Here is a 23,136-nt window from a genome sequence, read left to right as displayed (position 1 = left end):
GCCATCACTTCTGCCAGGAGAGTCTCAAATCCAAGCATTATGTGTGAATCCCCCATATCTCATGTTTCATAAAGATAGGGTTTCATTTTGGACCAACCCTTCCTTTCTTCCTAAGGTTGTCTCAGAATCTAATATTAAACTAACTATTGATTTGCCTGTTCTCTTCCCCATGTTTTCCAATAAAGGTGAATATTGTTTGCACTTACTGGGTATTCATAAACAATTACGTTTCTACCTCGACAGGACTAAAGAGTCTAGAAAATCGAAACAGTTATTTGTCTGGCCAGCTCTGGGGAAACCTGTCACAAAAGTTACCTTGTCAAGATGGCTAAGAGATTGTGTTACCTTCATTTGTAATCATAATAACCAAAATTTATCTGTGCCTGTAAGAGTGCTCTCTACCAGATCAATTGCCGGCGGACGGCGCAGTGGTGCAGCGGTAGTGTTGTTGCCTCACAGCAAGAGGTTCTCCAGTTTGATTCTTGGCTGGGGTGCCTTCTGTGCGGAGTCTGCATGTCCTCCCTGCGTTCATGTGGGTTTCCTCTGGATGCTCCAGTTTCCTCCCACATTACAAAGACATGCATCTGGAGCCTTTCTCCCTGGGCCTCCACTGAAAGTTGGCTTTGTTCCAAGTCGGACTTTATCAGATAACAAATGTTAAATAAAATAAATAAATAAATGCCACGTCAGCTGTTTTTCGTTCAAAAGCTTCCATGGACAGCATATGTGCAGCTGCAATATGGGCTACACCTAATTCCTTTTATCACTCATTACAAATTGGATATGGTCTCCAGGGGAAGAAAATCCTTTGGTTCTCAGGAATTTCCTGACCTGCAGAGTCCTACAGCAGCAGAAGGAGAAAAGAGATACTTTGGTTTGATTTAATTACTTTTTTGGCTTGTTTCTTGTTAGATATTGCTAATTCTGCCTAAACACTCAGTTTCTAGCGTTTATTTGATATTAAAAAGCCTATTTCAACTGTTTAATTGTATTTACTTACTGTTTGCACTTTAAAATCGTTTCTTTGAGCATTTAAACTGTTTGAACTGTTGTAGGCTACACACTCAAGTGCAATAGCCATTTTTCTGTGCTTTAACGTGATTATTTTGTTTTAACTGCCTTAACTTCTTAAACAACAAAAAAAAAGCTGTTCTACACTTATTTCCCGCCTTTCTGTAGCTAGTAGAGTCCAGTTTTCAGAGTTTGCTGAATTCAGGGCTGTATTGTAGTTTCTGTGTGGACCCATAACTTACTTGGATAGAAGGAAGTTTCTGTGTTCACCAGTGAGAGTGGGGAGCTTTGAGCAGCCTATCTTTCCCTGGAAGAGTGAATTTTAGCTCAGAATTTGTAGTTTATTGGCCATTTTGGGCTAATTTCTATCCCTTTCATCTTTCTGCTGTAAAAACCCACATTTGCGCAATTTTTGCGCTTGTATCAGCTCAGCAAGAACCTGCCCAGGTGACCTGCAGAGTCCTACAGCAGCAGAAGGAGAAAAGAGAGACTTTGGTTTGATTTAAGTAATTTTTTGGCTTGTTTCTTGCTAGATATTGCTAATTCCGCCTAAACGCTCAGTTTCTAGCATTTATTTGATACTAAAAAGCCTATTTCAACTGTTTAATTGTACTTACTGTTTGCACTTTAAAATCATTTCTGTGAGCATTTAAACTGTTTTAACTGTTGTAGGCTACACACTATAGTGTGATAGCCCTTTTTCTGTGCTTTGAAGTGATTATTTTGTTTTAACTGCATTAACTTCTTAAAAAAACAAAAAATAAGCTATTCTGCGCTTGTTTCCTGCCTTTCTGAAGCTAGTAGAGTCCAGTTTTCAGAGTTTGCTGAATCCAGGGCTGTATTGTAGTTTCTGTGTGGACCCATACCTTACTTGGATAGAAGGAAGTTTCTGTGTTCACCAGTGAGGGGGGAGCTTTGAGCAGCATATCTGTCCCTGGAGGAGTGGTTTTCAGCTCAGAATTTGTAGTTTACTGGCCATTTTGGGCTAATTTCTATCCCTTTCATCTTTCTGCTATAAAAACCCGCATTTGCGCGGTTTTGCGCACCACGCAGTGCCGGTTAGCTAGGGTTAACTGTCCTCACCTCCACAAAGTCTGCTCTTCAGTTTTCCCTTATAACTTGTCAGTCTTTCAGCCTAAAGCACTCAGACCTGCACCTTTTAGCCCAGCACTTAATCTAAATCTACTGCAGCACTAACCCCCAGCACTCAACCCCCGCATCTGACAGTCGGGAATAGTCTATATACTTCCCTACTGGACAACTACCTCCCTACTTAAAGCAAACAGTCTATCTGAAGTAGTTAACTTCATTTATCTGCAGCCTGTGGGTATTCGGATCCATATCAGATCTGAGCCGGCAACATTTTATCAAGCATCTGCTCCAAGCTTCTCGCCTTACCCATAATTCCACACAACTCCTACCTTCCCACAGATCTCGTTTGCCGCTTCATGCGTACGTATTGTGGTCTCTATAGCTCCAAGTTGGGTGTAGTAAGTGGATCTTTTGGTATATATTTAGTGTGTGAGTGTAGTGTTTGTGAGCAACCCTTCCTCCCCTTCGTTGTTTTGCCAGTTTGTTGTTGTTACAAAAAAAAAAAAAAAAAAAAAAAAAGTAGTTTAGAAAGTTTGTGTTTTTCTGAGGTAGAGTAGGCCTAAACAACCCTTGTGTGTGTGCGTTGTTGTCTTAGTGTTTGGCTGAGTGGAGTGTGATTATGGCTGACCAACCAAAACCAACATTTAAAAAATGCACAGAGTGTGGCCACAAGCTTTCACTGGCGGATGGCCACACTCTGTGTGTTATTTGCCTGGGCATTCCCCACCTTAGTCTGCCATGTAGTGTGTGTGCAGGGTTCAACCCCAGGGCCTTAAAAGAGAGGAAGGCGAAACTGGTAGCTAAGGGCCTGCTACCAGTTTCTGTTTTAGATACCTCGACATCGGCTCTAGTAGCTGAACAAACCCCCCCCCCCCTCAGGCTGGGACTCAACCTCTCTCGAAGCTTGCTGAGATGGGGACTAAATCAAAAGATAAGGACAAGAGAAAGAAAGAGAAAAGGGCGGAAAGGCACCACAAACTATCTCCTGAGCGGGAGCCATTTCCCAGTCCACCTTCAAAAATTGTTAGGACCACTTCTCCTCGGCTCCATTCCCCGAGGTTCTCCCCGGAACCTTCAGACCAGAGGCCGTCTTCGAGGTCGTCTCACAGAGAACGATCCGAGTCGGTCGCCTCCTCGCGGTCGACTCGCAGTCTGTAGGAGCTTGACATGGACAGGATGATGCGGAGGTTCATTCAGACCCAAATCCAAATGGAAGTCTTGCCAGGCCCCTCTCCAGCCAGAGAGGGGACCTCTATGCTCTTCTTCCATCCTATCTCTCCTTCCCCAGTCCGACCTGCGGTTTCGAGGTTTATGGATCCGAGGATCCTCGGAACTGGGGGTTCTGCGCCGATGGTTCCTCCAACCTTGAGTTCCTCGGATCAGAGTTGTTCAGATCCGAGCAACTCTCTGGGCTGAGAATGGTGAGCCGGATCTGAGGGAACGGAGATGTCTTTGGCTCAGACTTTATCGGACCCGAACCGTTCCTTCGGAGCCCTGGCTACCTTGGCCTCTGCTCCAATCCTCACGACAAAGCCAGGGAGAACTTCTTCCTTGTTGGTTGCCAAGGAGGTGCGCTGTCCTTCGGCCTTTGACGTGGTGGAGAGGGTTCTCTCCCAGGGATTGAGACTCCAGCCCATTGCCTCGGACTCCACCCAGGCTGTCGTGGATTTTGTCACGACTCCCTTCAGCTTGTCCCAGGGACAGACCGTGCTAGAGAACCCCCAGGTGGATCCCTTCGTAGAATCCCCCATGACTTACGAGCCCTCTTTAGAGAGTCCCACTGAGGAGGCTCCCCGTAAGCATTTGTGTAAGAGGAAGCACATGGACTCCCCCGAGTCCCTCACAAAAGATACTGACTTGGAAGAATGGGGAGGGTTCCCTTAGGTCACCTCCCGAGGATGTCTCCTTTGGAGACATCATGGAAATCCTCTGCCAGAGAGGAAGTTGGTCAGCCCCAAAACCCTCTACGGACGAGTCAGTATTCCTGGAGGCCTTTGGCACAGGCCCATCTACATCCTGGGTGTCCCCTCTTGCAGATCTATTAGTGGATCTTAACATGTGGACATGGAAGTAGCCTGACACCATACAACAAATACCCAAATGCCCAGACAGGATCCTTTCTCGTCCCACTCACAGGCCTGGTACAAGGGATTCCCCTGTGGATTCTATTGTGGTGGCAGCTGCCACCAAGAGAAAACTGGCTCAGGAAAGTTCTCCGGTCCACCCACCATACAAGGAGTCTAGGGCGGTGGATCAGTTTGGGAAGCGAGTCTTTTCTTCAGTGACATTTTCCATACGAGCGCTGAATTATTTGGCACATGTCATTCGACTCCAGCGATTCCTTGTCACGGAATTCGCTGCGTCGCCCCCAGAGTCTTTGTAGCCAAAGGACAAGTGACTGTTCTCGGCGAAAATGTCGACTCTGAAATCCGTTTCGAACACGTCCATGCATCTTCTTTCCCATACCACAGAAGGAGCGGCTAGGGCAGCTGCGACCGGTATAGCTATGAGGCTAGGCTGAGCTTGGCTCAGATTCTGTCAATTCGTGGATCCCTTCAAGGCGTCATTCATGAATGCTCCCTATGACGGTTCCTCCCTGTTTGGGAAGACAGTTCGTGACACCCTTGTCTAGAGCGAGCAGGACAGGAAGCTTCTGTCTGCCATCAGAGTCCGCATCTCTAGCCCTCAAAGATCCTTTTCTAGGAATCAGAGAAGGCAAAAGAAGATGTGGCTCCAAAAATCTTAGTTTTCCCAGGACACTCAGGACAACTCGTCCCCTAGAGGCAGAGGGGGACAAGACAGACGCCACCCCAGAGGCATAGGGGGCTCGAGGAACTTTGGGTCTAGGGAGGCCTTCTCAGACAGACCTGCGCAGCCACCCTGAGGGGTTGCCTGACTGTCCTACTCTGGAGTCAGTCAGGAGAAAATTGTCAATCCACCTATCGGCCTGGGAGTCCATTACGGCAGGCCATTGGGTGCTCCAAATAATATCCAGAGGATACTACATCCCGTTCGTTGCCCCACCCATCCAATCAAAGTGCCTCCCGGATGTTCCACCCGTTCAAAGGGAGACCGCAGCGCACGAAATTTCAAAGCTGCTTTACAATCGGGCCATCGTACTGGTCCCACCTGATCAGTCCAGATCAGGCGTTTACTACAGGTTCTTTTTAGTGCCAAAAAAGACGGGGGGACCTCAGACCCATATTGGACCTATCAACCCTGAACCTGTCTATAGCCAAGCAGAAATTCCAGATTGTCACCTTGCAGTCCATTCTACCTTACCTCCAAGAATGTGACTGGATGTGCTCGATAGACCTCCAGGATGCTTACTACCACATCAAAATTTGCAAAAGCTCTAGGAGATTCCTACGCTTCTGGCTGGGAGGCAATCATTTCCAGTTCAGAGCCCTACCCTTCGGTCTCACCACAGCCCCCAGGGTGTTTACCAAGGTTATGGCAGTCATAGCAGCTCACCTGAGACTTCAGGGAATTCAGGTGTTTCCTTACCTAGATAAATTGGCTCCTCGCTGCTGCCACCAAGTGTCTACAATCTAGGGATTACGATAAACATCTCCAAGTCCCATTTGAATCCAACACATACCTTGGAATTCATAGGGCACGGTTGGACACTCTACTATTGCAAGTTTTTCTCTCTCTGGACAGGGTCCAGGACCTACGGGCCCGTGTGTCAGTAATCCTCAACCCCAGGACTCCGATGGCGAGCGACGTTCTCCGAGCCCTAGGTTCCATGGCCGCAGCAATTTCAATTCTTCCATGTGTGCGCCTTCACATGAGAGTGCTTCAGTGGACTCTAGCAGTTCAGTGACCTTGGTTAGACCTCCCCATGGACTACCCTATATGAATCAGCAGAGCCTGCAAGATTTCTCTTCTTTGCTAGCTCCAGTCGCCGGAAATCTTAGCAGGTTGTCCCTTCTTAACAACCCCAGCCCAAACCACAGTGACAATGGATGCCTCCCAGCTCGGGTGGGGAGGCACTTTTTGGGAAGGATGGTCCAAGGCACATGGTCCCAGACCAAGACCAGATTGCATTTCAAGTGTTCTGGAGATGAGGGCAATGCTTTTAGCGTTACAATCCTTTCACGCTGTTCTTCCCCCAGGGATGATTGCAGTTCAGTCAGACAAACATGTGTGTTGTCTGGTACATCAACAAACAAGGAGGGACCAGATCTTACCCTCTCTGCAGTGAGGTCATGGGAGTGTGGGAGTGGGCGATCTCCACCAATCGATTTCTGATTGCATTGCACATCCCTGGACTCTCCAACTTTTTAGCGGACAGACTGAGTCGGGCTATTCTAGTGCCGTACGAGTGGTCTCTGAAACAGTCAGTAGCGGAGGAGATCTTCCTCGCCTGGGGTCACCCTTGCTGTGATCTCTTCGCATCTCCTTCCAACGCGAAGTGCGGCAAGTTCTTCGCTCTGATCCCCTCACCAGGGGACTCCCCCAGAGATGCTCTCGTCCATGCTTGGCCTCCCGGGTTACTGTATGCCTATCCTCTGCTTCCTCTCATTCCAAAGTTTCTTCAGAAAGCTTACAGACTGGGGTGCAAAGTGATCCTCATTGCCCCATTCTGGCCTCTTCAAGTGTGGTTCCCCTTCCTCTGGTGTCATGCTCTGACTCCTCCACAGATTCTGGATCCCTGCCGGGATCTCATCTCTCATCCCTTGGGCATCAGTCCTCCCGATCTGGACAGCCTCAAGCTGACGACTTGGTTGCTCCAGTTCCCTTGATCGCTAGGATTCCCAGTCTATCATCTGTAGTAAATAGTATTTTGGTGGCATCCCACAAAGCTTCCACTAGGAAATGTTATCACAGCAAATGGAAACGTTTCTCTATTTGGGCTTCTCAGAGAAACCTAGATCCATTTACAGCCCCAGTTTCTGCAGTGTTGGAGTTTTTGTCCTATATTTTCCAACAAGGGGCTAGTTCCTCTACAGTGAAAGTATAACAGGAAGCCATATCTAATTTTCACGATGGCGAAAATCTGAAAGCTCTGGCCTCTCTGAGATTGTGCAAACCTTTCTAAATGGTACCTTTCTTTTGCGTCCCCCAGTTAATGATTCTGTCCCTCCTTGGGACCTTATCCTAGTTCTACAGGCGTTGATGGCACCCCCATTCGAACAGCAGTGTCAGTAGATTTGAAATTCCTGTCCTGGAAGACAGCTTTTCTAGTGGCCATTACCTCGGCTGGAAGGATTTCTGAGATCTAAGCTTTGTCTGTTGTGCCCCTTTACTTGATCTTTCATAAAGACAGGGTTTTGCTTCGTACGAACCCTTCTTTCTTACCAAAAGTTGCTTTAGAATCTAATATTAACCAGATGATTAATCTGCCTGTGTTCTTTCCAAATGTCCTGAACAAGGGTGAATATAAGCTGCATTTGCTAGATGTTTATGGACCGCTTTGTTTCTGTTTACACAGGACTAAACAATTCCATAAGTCTGACCAGTTATTCGTGTCTTTTTCCAGACCCTTTTTGGGCAAGGCCATTTCCAAGGTCTCCTTATCTAGATGGATTACACAATGTGTACTGCAAGTCTATAGGGATAAAGGCCTATCCCCACCTGGTCCTATTAAAGCTCATTCTACCAGATTTATGGCAACTTTTTCTGCCTTTTCGTCTAGGGTTTCTCTGAATGATATCTTTGCAGCAGTGACCTGGGCAAGGTCACATACATTTATTTCTCATTATAAGTTGGATTTGATTTATAGAGGGAGAGCATCCTTTGGCTCTGCGGTGCTCAGGAATATCCTTCCATGACGGCCTCCCAGGAGTTTTGGTAGCTCGGGACTCTGTCCCACAGGTTGCAGATAAATGAAGTTAACTACTTCAGATAAAGAAGTTATGTACTCACCCTAACGTTCCATCTCAGTAGTTATACTTCATTTTCTGCAACCATCCCTCCCTCCTTCCCCCAAACCTGTTCTAGGTTAGTGTTATTGAGTTGCTAATAGTTTGATTAGTGGCAAACTCGATCTGAGGGAAGGTAGGAGTTGTGAGGGATTATGGGTAAGGGGAGGAGCTTGGAGCAGATGCTTGATAAAATGTTGCCGGCTCGGATCCGATATGGGTCTGAATACCCACAGGTTGCAGAAAATGAAGTTTAACTACTCAGATGGAACGTTATGGTGAATATATAACTTGTTTTACTACTTGTTCAGGAATGTCCAAGAGATATCTCCCGGTGTATTCTCCAGCCTACCTGATAAATTTGGGCATCTTTAGGCAATGCTACAACCGTCTCATGTATACAAACAACCCTCTCCTCCTACCACCAAACACTTAACACTTGCGAGAGGTGCACTTATACAGCCAATCTAGAGGTAAAGCTCTCTCCAACCAAGACTGGAACAGACAGTCAAGAGGAGAAAGTAACAACTCGCAACACCCTACTCACTATACATCGACCAACTAAACCAACACCTCCAAAACCCACACACACTAACACCAAGACTTATACGGAGGCTCTGATTAAAAATCTTAAATCAGACTAGGCAACATAGACCTCCAAAGCAGACATACAAGCAACCTCCTCTCACCAGCACACCCCAAACAACACATAGCCCACAAACTCGGTGTGCCCCACAACCACAGCCCTTAAGGCAAAACAGCATACCTAACACACTAGTGATAGGTGACTCTATAGTCAGGCACACCGACGTCCCACTCACCAGGCTGGACAAAGAGAAGGTTACTGTCAGCTGCTTGTCGGGTGCCAGAATATACCACATAACACATGCACTCAGGTCACTACAAGGCAAATATAAATATGACTCTGTCATTGTCCATGTTGGTGTAAAAGACCTGAGTCATACCTCCCTGGACTACATGAAAAGAGACATGGAAGAGCTTTCCGATCTTGTTGCCCAGGCAGGTATGACCCTAGCCCTGAGTAGCATCCTGCCTTCACCAAAAATGGCACCACAGTACAAGGATAAGATGATCAGCTTCAACAATTTTCTAGGCTTCTGGTGTCATTCAAAGGGATCCAGTATCTGTCTGTCTGGGATGACATGCTTGACAGGCCACAATGCTTCACCAGAGATGGCCTGCACTTGTCACCCCTGGGATTCAGGATATTGGCCAAGGCATTAGCCGCCCCTATAGTGCCTTTTTTAGGCAAGGCTCAAAAAACAAACCCACCAGCATAAGAACTACAGGTACAAAAAACTGAGGGCAATGCTTCTCAATGCTAGGAGTCTAAACCTCAAAATGCACTCAACTTGAGCCACTCCTCAAAATGGAGAACATCGATATATGTGCAGTGACTGAGACTTGGCTCAAGGCTCCAGAGAGCACCCCAGCACTACCATGCTATAATTCATACCACACGTTTCACCACAAAACCCGGACCAAAACACGAAGGGCGGAGGTGTGTCCATATTCATCAAGGACATCCACACCTCCAGGATAGTTGCAAAACATGATGCCTCTGAAATTATCCAAGTACAACTAACCCTGGGCAAAAATGCATTCCAAATTGTAGCTTTTTATAGATCCCCCACCATGACCCAGGACCCTCACTCCTCGTTCCTGGGGACATTGGAAAAAATGAGGATCCAACCAAATACCATAATAAAGGGCGATTTCAACTACCCTAACGTAAACTGGGAAAACTATTCTTGTACTAATCCCCTTGCTCAACGATTCCTGGAATTTATAAATTCTAACGCCCTGGATCAACTTGTCAACACCCCCACCAGGGGCAACAATATTCTGGACCTGGTCCTTACAAACATGGGTGACTGGTGCTCAACGCCCGAGATCAACTCCTCACTTGTTAGATCAGACCATAAACTAATCACTCTAGATATCCACATCCCGGCCCACCCCCACACAAGGAAACCATCGTAAAAAACTTGTCCAAAGCGAACTTCACGCTACTCAAAACTGAGGTGACTAACTTCGCGACACCCCTGCAGATGGATAACACAGTCAGAACAGTCATGACTGCTGAATCCTACACAAATGCACTATACAAGCACCTGCATGAGTGCATGGATTGTGCTATCCCCAACAAAACCAAGATGCTATCCTCCAAAAAAAGGAAGCCGATCTGGGTGTCCCCTGCCATTAACAAACTCTACAACAGAAGGAACAAAACTGTTGCAAACGAGAGTAAAAACCCAGGTATGGAGGAACTCACTGATGGACCTCGGTAAGAAACTAAGATCTCTCATAAAATCCTCCAAAGCTAATTTTGAAAGAAAAATTGTCACGGTTTCCAAAGACACCCACAAGGCATTCTTTAGCTATGTCAAGAATCTCCATGGCTACATGCAGATCTGCACCGAGCTAAAACAGAACAGCGCAAAATATACAGAGCCAACTGATGTTGCCTACATCTTGGCAGATAGGTTCAGTGCAAACTTTACTCCCCACTCACCCCCCAAAGGGCCTATAACTATACCAGATGGTTGTAGAGTACTGTCAGTCACAAACACGCAGGTAAAAACGGAACTCTCTAAAGCCAAAAACACAGCATCCATGGGACTGGACAGCATCCCTGTGTCTTACACAAACTCCAAAATGAACTAGCCCCCCCCACTTAAAATCTATGTTCATCCACAGCCTCACCAAAGTCTATGTGCCCAAGGAATGGCGCCCAGCAACAGTTATCCCTCTCCACAAAGGAGAAACCACCACAGCCCTCAGGAACTATCGACCTATTAGCCTGACAAGCCTGTTCTGCAAGGCCATGGAGCGTATTATCATGGAGCTCATTGGTAACCTCCAAACTCTGGATGCTACCCAATTCGGATTTGTGAAAGGTAGATCATATTTTCTAAACCTGTAGACTTCTTTGGAACAGTTACTAAGGCCATAGACGAGGGCAAGATGGTCCACACAGCCTACCTGGACCTCGCTAAAGCGTTTGTCACTATCCCCCATTCAGGAATCCTAGATAAACTCGTCAACCTTAATATAAACCCTTATGTCACAAGATGGGTGGATGACTGGCACATGGACAGAACCTACATGGTAAGAGTTGCAGACTCCAGATCCGACTCCAAACCAGTGACAAGTGGAATGTCTCAGGGTTTAGTCTTGGGACCCCTCCTGTTCGGTATATACTTCTCTGAAGTGCAGACGAACACTGAGGGTCTGTGGCTAACCAAGTTCGCAGATGACTGCAAACTGGGTGCCATTATCAATTCCCCTGCTGACGTAGACATCCTGCAAAAGGGCCTCACCGAGACAGACACCTGGTGTCAAAATCATGGCCTCAAGCTAAATGCCAGAAAGGGCATTGTTATCCCCTTTGGTAAAAAACATGATACCCATGAATTACCAAATGGGGGATGTTCTCTTAACACAGAAAGTGTGATGAGACCTTGGGACCCAAGTGGATAGTAACCTCTCCTTTGATAACCACGTTTTCTCAGTAGTCAGAAAATCTTTCTACATGGCCCACTTAATCACAAAAGGGTTCGCATCTAGAAATAAGTAAGTCATCGTTCCCCCTCTACTCATCACTTATCAGACCCCTCATTGAATACAATGCCCCATTTGGGATGCACCTCACAAGACACCTAGAACACCTGGAGAGGCACCAAAAGTTCCTCACCAAGATGATTGCTGGTCTCAAATAGTTGCCCTATGCCGACCGGCTCAAGAAACTCCAACTCTACTCGGTCACATACCGCTTACTCCAAGGAGACCTCTGTCTGACATACAAAGCTATGTCGAACCCAGAATCGATGGACATGCTCCACTTAAAGAAATCTCTATCTCCCCGAGCTACACGCTGCAGAGACCTAAACCTCACCACAACAAGAAATAAGACATGCTGGAGGGATAGATTCTTGTCCCAGAGACTTCCCATGCTCTAGAACAAAATTCACATCGACATCAAGCAGAGCTCATCATTAGCACTCTTCAAGAAAAACCTTGAAAAGTGGATGGGTGATAGGAAATTCACCACGGGATTATGTCTGGGGCACTGCTCAATAGAGGGGCAGGAATTTAACACTACATGGGTGGCGAAAGCCAATACACTATTGGCTAGGCTTGCTTTGGCCCTCGGGCCGATAGCCTAGTACCTACCTATGAACCTATTAGGCCACCCAGGACCTAAAGTAGCTGGGGACACTGTCCCATTCGTCAAGAATGAATGAAGATTGACAACATGAGATGAAGAATTATGTACTCACCATAACGTTCCATCTGTGTTGTCGTTCTTCATTCATTATTGAAATTCCACCCTCCTTCCCCCTCCTGCAGATTTCCTGGGGGATTGAACCCTTGTCCTGGGTTCCTGTAGGTTTGACCTTGGGCATTACTTCTACCTTGGTTTATATCTATTATCCCTTTGCCTTTGGCTGCAAACTCGAGTTGAGGTAATGGAGAAAGGGGCAGTGTGGGTTGTGTCTTTGCTCTACAGTTTTTTTGGGTGTCGCTAGCTGTATAATGGCCGAGCCTGTTCTGAGGATCGGAACTGAGTTTGATTCGTCAAGAATGAATGAAGATTGAGAACACAGATGGAATGTTATGGTGAGTACATAACTTCTTTTTTACCATTCTCCAAACTTTGTATACTCCTTCTAAGGGAAATGTTTCTGTTTAGACCCCCATTAAACGATCCCACTTCTCCTTGTAACTTGAACATTGTTTTGCAAATTGTAACAGTCCTTGTTTGAACCATCAGCTAAGTGTGAATTAAAATTATTGACCAGTAAAACTACCTTTTTAATGGCCATTACCTCTGGTAGAAGAGTATCTGAATTTCAGGCATTGTCATCCAAACTTCCTTATTTGATATTTCTTAAGGATAGAGTATCCTTGTAGACCCATCCTTCCTTTCTTCCTAAGGTGGTGTCAAAATCCAATTTTAATCAAGTTATCAACCTTCCAGCCGTCTTTCCAAATTTCTCAAATAAATGAGAGTATAGGTTACACCATTTGGATGATCACATGTATTTACGGTTTCATCTCCATAAAGAGAAAAATTTGAGGAAATCAGAACAATTGATAAGTTGTCCATCTCGCCTTCGTTCTTGCTGTTTGGGTTCAGAGCCGATCCTTGGCTTCGACTCTGCCATCTTCTATAGCTTGAGAGCTGTTTACTAGCTCGAGGCTACCCCTTATCCCAGCATGTCCAGCGTCAGCTACCCAGATCTCGTTTGCCGCTTCAGCTGTGAGGTTGCTTCCTTACTGGCTCAGGCTTAGTATAGTTTTTTTTCTATTAATATATTATTGTTGTTCTTGAAAGTTTGTCAAGTATTTGTCAGTATTCCTTTATCGCTTTTTTGTGTATTTTAGCTTTGTTGGCCGTCACTCCATAACTCGCAGGCCTTCTGTACCCTTGAACTTGTTTAAATTAGAGCGCCCCCCCCCCCCCCAAGGATAGCCATTTAAATTAGAGGCTTTCCTTTTGTTCCTTAACAAAAAAAAAGTCTGTTTGTTTCTTGTTTTTTGTAGTATAGCTTTTTATTATTGCTGTTGTGGTTGTTGTTACTATAATGTCTAAAGATACCAAGGTATCTGGCTTCAAAAAGTGTGACTCATGCTGTCAGAAAATGTCTCTGACAGATGGGCACACTAGTTGTGTATATTGTTTGGGCGCTGTTCACCTGCAGGACTCCTGTTCTGTATGTCACGCTTTTAGTCCAAGGGTCCTGCAGGAGCGCAAAAACAAATGAATCCTTCAGGGATTATTGAAGCCTCAGAATTCTCCGGCTAAAAGTACTCAGCCAGCGAAATCCCTTAATTCTGTCAAGCTGTCGGCTCCACCTTTGGAGCTGACTCCTTTACTTGACCAAACAATTATGTTGGTGCCGGCTGGCACCGACAAGACAACTCATCCGTCGGCTCCATCTGCTATTTCAGAGCTGTCTCAGAGCCATAAGAGACTGAGGTCTCCGTCCTTGGAGTCCATCCACTCGGCACCTCAGTCACCTTTATTACAGAGTGAACATAGCCATCATTCTTCCCTTTCCTCTCGATCCTCTAGATTATCGGATCATAATGTGGAGAGAGTAGTAAGTAGGTTGCTTAAGTCACAGGCACTGGCAAAAATTCTGTCCAGCTCACCTTAACATGTATCGGCTCCAACTGCCTCTATATTTCTATTCCTCCTCCGACTACATTTAGCGCGGAGCCGGAGACCATGGATCCACAGGTAGTAGAACCGTTGGCGCCGATCATCATCTTTCCTTCGGTTCCGATGTCAGTTCAGATTACCTCGATTGTACCTTCTATCAAGGGATCTGGGCGCCGAGGCTCTCTCGTCGACTCCGAGGCGGGGAGTGGCATCGGACCCTTGTCCGACCCCGTTCGCCTCCTCGGAGCTTCGGCGCAGGTGAGCTCAGCTGCAACATCGGCCTCAGAGCCGTCACCCTCGACGTGGAGAAAGACTTCTGTTTCTTTGGAGCCGGAGCTTTCTCTGCCTAGAGGTCGGGACGCCTTCGAGGTCATGCGGAGTGTACTGTCCCCCGAAACAACTCTACTGCCAGCTCCATCAGCTCCTCCCCCCGTGGTGTCTGTTCCAACCTCTACTCCTCCTCCAGACCCCAAGTGTAGGGTATCCTATGGCCCAGGACACCCCATTGGGTGATCCCTCTTCTTTTGAAGCCTCCCCTGATCACTCGGAGGAGCCTCCCCGAAAGAAGAAGTTCAGGAGGAAGCACATAGACTCCTCTGAGTCTGTCACTTCAGATACAGACATGGATGAATAGGAAGGGTCCCCAAGGTTTCCGTCTGAAGATGTTTTCCTTTCGGACATCCTTGAAATGCTTAGACAGAGGAGAGACTGGACTTCCCTAGCCCCTACTGAGGACGAGTCTGCATATCTGGACGCATTTGGTTCCCGACCTTCCACCTGCTGGGTATCTCCTTTCGATCCACTCATATTTGTAGTGGCTCGAAAGGCTTGGTCAGCTCCAGATTCTGTGGAACCTTCTCCGAGGAGACCAAACAAATTTATTACAGCCCCCCAGGGCAAGCAATTCCTCTCCAAAGGTGTGCCCGTTGATGTCATGGTGGTAGCAGCAGCCACAAGAAAGCAGAAACCTCTTCATCTGTTCATCCTCCGAACAAAGAGTCTCGGATGATGGACAGATATGGAAAGCGAATGTTTGCTTCAGCAACCTTTTCAATGAGGTCCCTGAATTATTTATGCCATTTTACACATCTTCAAAGGGATCTCCTGAAAGAGCTTGGAGATACCCTTCAAGATCCTAGAGCTGAAGGAGCACCAGCCAAAGTAGCTTCTCAGCTTGCAGCTGTTAATTCCATAGTCAGCTCCTCGATGAGGCTGATCTCCTATGCAGCCGATGGAGCGAGCAGAGCCGCATGGACAGGTGTGGCTCTCAGGAGACATGCTTGGATGCGGCTGTGTCAGTTTGCGGAACACTTTCGAGCTTCCTTCACCAATACTCCCTTTGGCTCCTTTCTCTTTGGGCCTCAGGTGAAAGACGTGTTGACCAGGTGTGAGCAAGAAGGCAAGACTCTCTCTCTCTGCCGTGGGAGTCCGTTTTTCCACTCCTTCCAAACCTTATTCCAAGAGTCAGAAGAGCGGAAAGATGTGGTTCTGAAAATCCCAGGGACCCTTGCCTGACACATGTAGTGATTTTTCTCCCAGTGGCAGAGGGGGAAACCGCAATAACAGACGCCGACCTCATGGCAGAGGGGGTCCGCAAAACCAGGGTGACAGAGAAACTTTCTCTGCCAAACCCTTTCAGCATCCCTTAAGTCTTACCCGACTGCTCACCTCTGGAGGCAGTTGGGAGAAGACTTTTGCTGTACCCAAAAGCCTGGCAAAATATAACAAGAGACAGATGGGTACTATCCATCATATCCGGAGGTTACAAAATTCCCTTCCATCAATCCCCCATAGAATCAAAAAAGCCCATCCCAGATGTCCCACCCAATCTAAGGGATCAAGCAGTCACAGAAGTTTCAAGACTGCCAGAAAAAAGAGCCATTCAAGAAGTCCCCGCAGACCAACTAGGATCCGGAACTTACTCAAGATTCTTTTTAGTACCAAAAAAGACTGGGGACTGGAGACCAATACTGGATCTCAGCAGATTGAACAAATATGTACAAAAAGAAAAGTTCCGGATGATGGCACTGCAGTTCATTTTCCCTTTTCTGGGTCAGGACAATTGGATGTGCTCGATAGATCTTCAGGACACATACTACCATATCAAGATGGACAGACGCTCCAGGAGATTTCTTCGCTTCCGGGTAGGGGCCAGTCGTTACCAGTTCAGAGCTCTGCCCTTTGGTCTCACCTCAGCCCCCAGTGTGTTCACCAAGTGTATGGCAGTAGTCACAACTCACCTGAGGCATCAAGGATTCCAGGTGTTTCCCTATCTAGACGACTGGCTCCTGACTACTACCACCAGGCATTAACTCTTGGAGGCACGGGATTATACAATCACATCATGCATTCAACTAGGCATTACAGTAAATTTTGAAAAATCTGCCTTGTTGCCCTGTCAGTCTATCACATACATAGGAGCAGAATTAAACACAAAAGAAATGTTTGCAAGATTACCACAGGAAAGAGTTTCCACTATTCGTCAACAAGTGTTAATTCTAATGCGGAGCAAAAGGTTTCATGTCAGACATGTCCTCCAAGCTCTAGGCTCCATGGCAGCTGCCATTCTTCTTGTCCCATTAGTGAGTTTCCACATGAGAATCCTTCAGTGGCTTCTTTTCACGCAGTGGTCTTCCCAGGAACTACCCATGTCTCACATGATCCTGATCACAGAAACATGCAAAAGGCACCTTTCTTGGTGGATGGTCTCCCCAGTAGTAATTCAGGGCAGATTTTTCATACAACCCTCTCCAGTAGCCACAGTGACCAAGGACGCCTCCCTGATAGGGTGGGGTTGGGGGTGCATTATCTAGGCAGGACAGTCCAAGGCACTTGGCAACCTCACGAGTACCATCTGCATATCAATATCCTAGAAATGAGAGCGGTTCTCCTAGCGTTGCAAGCCCTTCAAGTCTCTCTTCCTTCCGGGACCATTGCAATCCAAATGGACATGTCAGTGGTGTGGTACATCAACAAACAGGGCGGGACCAGGTCTTACCCCTTGTGTCAAGAAGCACTCAGGCTATGGCAATGGGCGATTTCCTCCCAACATTTTCTGATAGCAACGCACATCCCTGGGAAATCCAACATTATAGCGGACAGGCTCAGCAGAGCTATCCTCATGCCTCACGAGTGGTCTCTGAATCAGGAAGTTGTGGATCTTATCTTCCGCAAATGGGGATAGCCTTGCTGCAACCTATTTGCCACTCCTGTCAGCAACAAATGCAGCAGCTACTTCTCCCTACTTCCTGTTCCAGGTCATATACCCAGAGATGCTGTAGTCCACGATTGGCCTCAGGGACTCCTTTACGCTTTTCCCCCCTTTCCCCTCATTCTAAGACTCATACAGAAAGCAAAATCGTTGGTTTGCAAAATGATCCTCATTTCCCCATATTGGCCTCGACAAATATGGTTCCCGTTCCTACACCTCCACCTTCTGGATCCACTGTGGATTCTGGACCCAGTTCCAGATCTTCTGATTCACCAGTCAGGCGGCTTGCACCAATCCCTTTAAACTGTCCAGCTCACAGCTTGATTACTCCACTTCCAACCTTAGCCAGGCTTTCCAACATTTCCCCAGCAGTCCGTGATATTATTGTTTCCTCACATAAGTCTACTACGAGAAAAACATATGCTAGTAAATGGAAACGGTTTTCTTACTGGGCAGGATCTAGAAATTTGGATCCTTTCTCAGTCCCAGTCAGTGAAATTCTTGAATTTCTAGCACAGCTTTTTCAGTCTGGTGCGGCTTCCGCTACCATTAAAGTACAACTAGCTGCCATTTCAAATTTTCATATTGGTATGTTTAATTCTAGCATAATGTCTCATAAGCTCTGCAAGGCTTTTATGAAAGGAACATCTCTTCTTAGACCCCCAGTTAGAGATCCTCCTCCTCCTTGGGATCTCAATTTAGTTTTAGCCTCCTTAATTTTGCCTCCTTTTGAACCTGCAGCATCATGCTCTTTAAAGTTTCTTTCTTGGAAGACACTTTTTCTGGTTGCTATCACTTCAGCTAGACATGTCTCAGAACTTCAAGCACTATGTGTTCGTCCTCCTTACCTGGTGTTTCACAAAGACAGAGTTTCTCTGAGGACCAATCCATCCTTTATTCCTAAAGTCTGCTCAGAGAACAATTTAAATCAATCCATAGATCTCCCAGTTTTCTTTCCTAATCACAGCAACAAAGCAGAATACAAGCTCCACCAATTGGATGTACACAGGCAATTGCATTTTTACCTCCATAGAACTAAGGAACTAAGAAAGTCAGACCAGGTAATTCTTTCTTATGCTTTCAACAAACAAAACCTTCCAGTTTCTAAAGTGACCTTATCCAGATGGTTATCTGATACTATTGCCTTTATTTATCAGTTACGAAATAAAGAGCTACCAGCTAAACCAAAAGGTCATTCTACTAGAGCATTAGCCACCTCTGTAGCTTTTCAGTCTAGGTTGCCCATAGACTCAATCTGTGCAGCTGCCACTTAGGCAAACCCCCACACTTTTATCTCTCATTACAAGGTAGATATGGTCTCCCGGAGCAGAGCTTCCTTTGGTTCTACTGTTCTGAAGAGTTTGTTCCAATGAGCCACCCGGGATTTTAGGTGCTAGGGACTCTGTTCCAAACAGCAAGAACGAAGGTGAGATGGACAACTTAACATAAAGAAGTTAAGTACCTACCATAACGTTCCATGTTAGTTGTCTTAATCTCGCCTTCCTTTTTGCGTCCCTCCCTCCTTCCCCCTTCCTAGAGGATCATGAGGAGTTCCCTTTGTTTTCACTGTCTGAGCATCTTTTATTACTTCACATGCCAGGTAATTTATAACTCTTTCCTTGTTTAGGTTTATTGAACAACCAGTTTTTAGGAACTGGTTACTTTACTTATGTCTAGTGTGCGCTGTCACAAACGAGATTTGGGTAGCTGACGCTGGGCATGCTGGGATAAGGGGTAGCCTCGAGCCAGTGAACAGCTCTCAAGCTATAGAATATGGCCGAGTCAGAGCCGAGGATCGGCTCTGAACCCAAACAGCAAGAAGGAAGGCGAGATGAAGGCAACTAACATGGAACGTTATGGTAGGTACATAACTTTTTTTTTTTTCTTTGAATCAAAATTAGGCAAACCAGTTTTTAAAGTGACTCTAGCCAAATGGTTAACTGATTGTATTACCTTTGTTTATGGCAAATTGGGCATGTCTTTACAAAAACCAGCAAAAGCATGTTCCTCTTGGTCTATTTCTAGTTGTTTTTGTCTAGATCTTCACTGGAGTATATTTGTGCAACCACAACTTGTGCTAATTCTCATACCTTTATTGCTCATTAGAAATTGGATGTGGCCTCTAAGGGATGAGGAGCCTTTGGCTCAGTGCCACTCAGTAATATCCTTAGAGTCCTGCCGGGATTTGCGTAGCTGGGGACTCTTGTTGCAACACTTGCGGAATGAATGAAAATGACATTGGATAAAAAGTTATGAACTCGCCATAAGGTTCCATCTATCTCAACTTCCCTGTCACCAGTCCCCTCCTTGTTTGACTTTGAAAGGATCGAAAGGTGCTGGAGAAACTACTGTTCCTTTGTTTTAGTCCCATATTCTGTTATTTTTATCATTTCCTACTGCTTTGCAGGTGTAAGGGACATCAAACAAGATGTGGGATATTTTAGGTGACTAGGGCATTATTGAAAAGGGAGGAGCTTGAGAGTTTGCGAGCTGATTTTGTTAATCTTCATTCATTCATCACTGATGGGGTATTGGTTCTTTCCTCAGAACCGAGCTGGCCTTATACCAAGCTCGTGCCAGCCAAAAACTCTCGAGCTTAGTTTTTACCCATAGTACCCTTCACCCTGTTACTCCAGAACTGGTTTGCCGCATAGCTGTAAAGCCGCGTTCAAGCCAGCTCTCAGCTAAGTTGATCATTTTTGATATTTTATAGAGTGTGATAAGACTTTTTTCTTGTGATTTTCAAAATATTTGATTTATCCTTGTCTATCGCTAACTTTTAGCCTCTTTCTTAATTACTGTCTGGTAATCTTAGTACCATTGGTGGTATGGTCTTTCTCCCTACCCTTGTGGTAATTCTTAAATACCATAGCTGGTATTCTTTTCCCTTATTAAAAAAAAAAATAAAACCTTAGAAGAACTTTAATTTTGCTATCTTTCTCACCCCGCCTCTTCTTTAAGTTGTTTAGTGTGTATGTCAGATATGGCTGACAAGAAAAGTACGCCAGGCTTCAAACAATGTCTAAAATGCAGTAGAAAAGGTTTTAGTGCTCATACAGTGAATGAACGCAAAAACAAATTGATCCTGAATGGCCTTCTTAAGACGCCCTTTTCAGAGGCTCTTTTTGTGTCAGAGGGTTCTTCCCCTCCTAAGAAGGAAAGGAAAAGACCACATTCTCTACCCTTTTCACATTCTGGTCATTTGGACAAACCTTCAAAGTCTAAAATATCTAAAGTGTCTTCGGAGCTGAGGTCAGTATCTTCGACACCGACCTCAATTCCGTTAACTACATTGATGTCGTCGGCGCCTATTTCGGCACCGATAGTGTCTACAGCAACTTCTCTTCCCAAATTGCAGGTTGCTTCATCCTCCTTGGTACCAAGTGTCACTATGGCACCGAGCATGTCTTCGGTACCCATGATTACGACCTCTCTGGTATCTCAGCCTCCAGTAACTACTTCCATGCCAATTTCGGCACAGAGTACATTTACTGTGCCAAGTCTATCTGTGGTACCCTTGTCTGTAGTAAACATTCCACTACTCCCTGTCTCCAAACTCGAGACAACTGTGCCATTGGATACCATAACACAGATCTGATACTCTCCGTTGGTGGACCTTTTCCTGGGCCAGATATATAGCTGCTTCCTTGAGCGGCCAGACTCCCCGTCTGGGATATCCACTAGATCCACCAGGAGGCTTTCTGAAATTGATCTGGTGCGCCTTGTGGACCAGCTACTAACAGCCAGGGGGATTCCTACACCCTCTAAGACCCATCCTCCTGTCTGACTTTGGAATATTTCTCCACGGACTCCATCCTGCTCTCCCACTGTGACCTCCTTGCAGGTTTCAAAGTCTTTGACTCCGATGCCTTTTTCGGTCCCCTCCACTTTGGTGCAGCTAGTCGATCTCACTGTGGTACTGAACCGACTCTCTGGCCTTCGGTTCCTTCTCAACCAGGTCTTTTTCAGGTTCAGTGTTGGGCTGTGGGCTCTTCGGTGCCAAGTACATTCCCGAGCGTGTCTACGGTTCCGTTCATGGCACCAGGAGTTCTGTCAGCACCGACTCTTCTTGAGGCTCCTCTCTCGGGAGCCGGTACGACGGAGTGGGGTGTGACCCCGGTTCCGAGGTTGTCCTTCTCAGTTCCGGGCTCCCATCCCTCTTCGGGTGGACCTGCTTTCCATGCGATGGAGCGAGCACTTGCATCTGGAAGCAAACCACCGGCGTCGGTACCCCAGATGAACCCTCCCCCTGATTTGCAGCTGTCACAGGCCACCAATTTGGGACAGTGGGCACGAGAGCTTCAGGAAGCCCTATTGCAGGGGTCCCCTTTTTCTTATTCCTCCTCAGAAGTTCCCACTGAAGAGGTACCACTGAAGAAGTCATGAAAGAGGAAGCACATAGACTCCCCGAAGGAGTCTCTCACAGAGGATACGGGTTACGATGAAGGGGAAGGGTCCCCTCGTCACATCCTGAAGATGTCTCCTTTGGAGATATCTTTGAAATGCTGAAGCAAAGGGGTGACTGTAAGCCCAACAACCCTTCCTCCAAGGAATCCGTCTTCCTGCAGGCCTTTAATGCCCATCCATCTTCCTCTTGGATGACTCCACCTGCAGATGAGCTAGTCCAACTTGTGGTGCAGCGCGCCTGGAAAAATCCTGACTCTGTTGAGCCGATCCCTCGGAGACCAGATAAAATTCTATCCCCCCTTAGGAAAGCCCACATTAGTCTAAAGGTTTACCAGTAGATGCTATGGTGGTGCAACGGCCATGAAAAAGGAGCTCACCGAACACAGCCAGACTGTCCATCTGGTCAACAGGGTGTCCCGGGCAGTGGACAGATTGGGGAAATGAGTTTTTGCTTCATCAACTTTTGCCATATGGTCCTTGGAACTATTTGGCACATTTTACGAGGCTCCAAAGAGACTTAATCTCTGAACTCTGTGGAACTCTATCAGGACACGAGTCTGACGAGGTCTGTGACAAACTTGCCTCCCAGCTCACAACCCTGGAATCCATCTCCGACTTGTCCTTGAGGTTGATATTCTATGCAGCCAAAGGGATGGCAAGGTCTGCACGTTCAGGTGTAGTTATGAGACGCCACACCTGGATGCTCCTTTGTAATTTTGCGGACCCCTTTAAGTCTTCCTTCCTGAATATTCCAGTTGAACCATCTTCCCTGTTTGGCCCAAAAGTTAAGGACACTCTGGCCAGGTGTGGGAAAGGGGGTAAGACCCTGTCTGCTGTAGGTGTACGCTTTTCCACCCCCCCTGCGTTCCTTCTCCAGGAATCAAATCAGAGAAGTAGGAAGTTGTGGCACAAGAAGTCTCAGGGTCCTTTTTTGTGACACAGGTGGCAAATTCATCCCCAGAGACAGAGGGGGTAACTCTTCTCGAAGATGCCCTTGCCGAGGAAGATGGGGGCTGCATAACCAGGGACCCAGATATTCTTTTTCTGGTCAGTCCTACCAGCGCTCCTGAAGAGTGGCCAGATTGGTTTCCTCTGGAAGCAGTCTGAGGACGTTTCTCTCTGCACCATGCTGCCTGGCAATCTGTAGCTACAGACAATTGGATGCAGAAGATAATAACCCGAGGCTATCACATCCCCTTTGATTCTTACCCAAAGTTGCCAAAACGAATCCCTGATGTCCCACCCAGTCAAGTGGAAGCAGCAGCTCTAGAAATAAAAAAGTTGTGTCAAAAGAGAGTCATCCAAGCAGTCCCACAAGACCAATGCAGATCCGGATTCTACTCAAGGTTCTTTTT

At 46.5% G+C, this 23,136-nt stretch overlaps 1 protein-coding gene across 1 annotated transcript in view; it reads left to right on the top strand.

The window, feature by feature from the left end:
- Nucleotides 1-23,136, top strand: part of WDR31 (WD repeat domain 31) — an 898,065-nt gene that overhangs the window by 78,220 nt on the left and 796,709 nt on the right. The gene's annotated exons all lie outside the window — the stretch shown is intronic.

This window comes from Protopterus annectens, chromosome 16.part0, assembly GCF_019279795.1.
Source record: "Protopterus annectens isolate FY-2018-M chromosome 16.part0, PAN1.0, whole genome shotgun sequence".
NCBI lineage: Eukaryota > Metazoa > Chordata > Ceratodontiformes > Protopteridae > Protopterus > Protopterus annectens.
This window is presented reverse-complemented; position numbering and strand designations above follow the sequence as displayed.